Here is a 1,993-nt window from a genome sequence, read left to right as displayed (position 1 = left end):
AGCAAACCATCCTAAAACACTCGGCTCACCAGCTTGTTGTGCAAAACCCGATATTACTGGTTCAATTAGACGGTATAAACTGGCTTTTAAAACAGTGGCAGAGAACAAGCTAATTATTTAAACGTCAACCAATGAGTGAGATGTTACACTAAAACACAAAAAAATTTAAAATTTATACACGTATAAAAATATGAAATTATCAGAATCCAATCATTGTTGCAAATTTAATACAATGGCGTAACCCTCTCTTCCCCTTCACTTTACAAGGCCACATAAACCCTATCTACAAATACTGCTACCAGCCTACAACTCTGATCACAAGCAAGACCAACAATGGCTGAAAAACATAATACCAACAAAGTACCACATGTTCTACTCTTCCCCTTCCCTGTACAAGGCCACATAAACCCTATCTACCAATTTGGCAAACGCTTACTCTCCAAAGGTGTCAAAACAACACTTGTTATAACCATTTACCTCAACTCTATTCTCCCCCACAACAACATCACCACATCCACTGACATTGAAGCCATTTCAGATGGTTTTGATGAAGGCGGTTACGTTAGTGCGGATAGCCCCGAATCCTACCTCAAAACATTCAAAGAAGTTGGCTCCAAATCACTAGGTGACTTGATCAAGAAGCTTCAAAGTGAGGGAGACACTATTGATGCACTTATTTATGACTCATTTATTTTATGGGCTTTGGATGTGGCCATTGAGTGTGGAGTTCATGGTGGTTCATTTTTCACTCAAGCATGTGCTGTTAACAGCATATATTATCATGTTCATAAGGGTTTGATTTCTTTGCCACCTAGTGGACCGGTTTCGCTTCCGGGGTTGCCACAAGTAGTTGAGTGTTGGGAGACACCATCTTTTGTACATGATATTGGACCGTACCCTGGTTGGTCTGATGTTGTGTTTAATCAGTTTGCTAATATTGATCAAGCTCATTGGGTGTTCTCAAATACTTTTTACAAGCTTGAGGAAGAGGTGATTTTTCCTACGTTTTTTTCTCATATTAGTTGTTTATCTATATCTATACTATATATAATACACTATATAAGGGTAAATTAAGACACTTGATTTTAGGAGTTTTACAAATTCTAATGTATAAAGTATATGTGTTAATAGGGGTAAACTTGTCTTTTAAAAATAACCATAATTTTTCCAACTTACAAGTTTACCCTCTCATATTTAACCATATTATGTTTTTAATTTCAATTTTAAACTAACTTCACACCCATGATTTTTAAACGACAATAACTTTTTCATACGTTAATATTTTTGTAGAAAAATTATACCATAAAAGCGAACATTTTATTTTCTTTAATTTGAATATGATATTTTTATAATTTTTAAAATTTAAACAAATTAATATGTTACGTTGGGGCGTCAATGCCGATTCTGATGGTTTTTAAGTTAAACTTGTGAGCCTAACGTTAGTGTCGTTTTTTGTCGTCCAAAAGCAAAACTCAGTCATTGAAAACTGAAACCAAACTGTTATTTACGGTATGGTTCCGGTTTGGTTTCACAGTTTAAGATATGATAATAAATGTTTAAAATAATTATTAATTTAACTATACCGTCAATTCTGACTAAGCATCAACAAGATATGATACCTTAGAGGATCATAATATGAAAAATAATAATTTTAGGCACATAAATAGAAGACCTAAGCACGAAATAATAACAAGAACAAACATTACTGCAAATCATACTAGAATTAGACTAGTATAAAGTTGTTATATCCAAGTTTACTTGTATTTAAAAAGACTTTGTTCAATTGTATTTTAACTATATCTAATATATATAACAAAACAAATCTAATACTAAATAATAAAAGAAATTAAAATGCATTCAACATTTACAGTCTGGTCTGGTTTCATATGGCCGGTTTTCGATATAAACCACGAACCAAACCATTGACTACGGTTTGAAAACATTGAAACTGACCAACCGACCAAAAGTAAAAATATCAACTGTGAAACCACAC

The 1,993-nt window shown here is 33.1% G+C and overlaps 1 pseudogene; it reads left to right on the top strand.

Moving 5' to 3' along the window:
- Positions 1-333: 333 nt before the first annotated feature.
- LOC143540357 (UDP-glycosyltransferase 74G1 pseudogene) lies at positions 334-1,137 on the top strand (annotated as a pseudogene).
- Positions 1,138-1,993: the final 856 nt, after the last annotated feature.

The sequence above is a fragment of the Bidens hawaiensis genome, unplaced genomic scaffold, assembly GCF_021521415.1.
Source record: "Bidens hawaiensis isolate Kalapana, Puna unplaced genomic scaffold, B.hawaiensis_p1.1 tig00012228_1, whole genome shotgun sequence".
In the NCBI taxonomy this organism is placed as follows: Eukaryota; Viridiplantae; Streptophyta; class Magnoliopsida; order Asterales; family Asteraceae; genus Bidens; species Bidens hawaiensis.
This window is presented reverse-complemented; position numbering and strand designations above follow the sequence as displayed.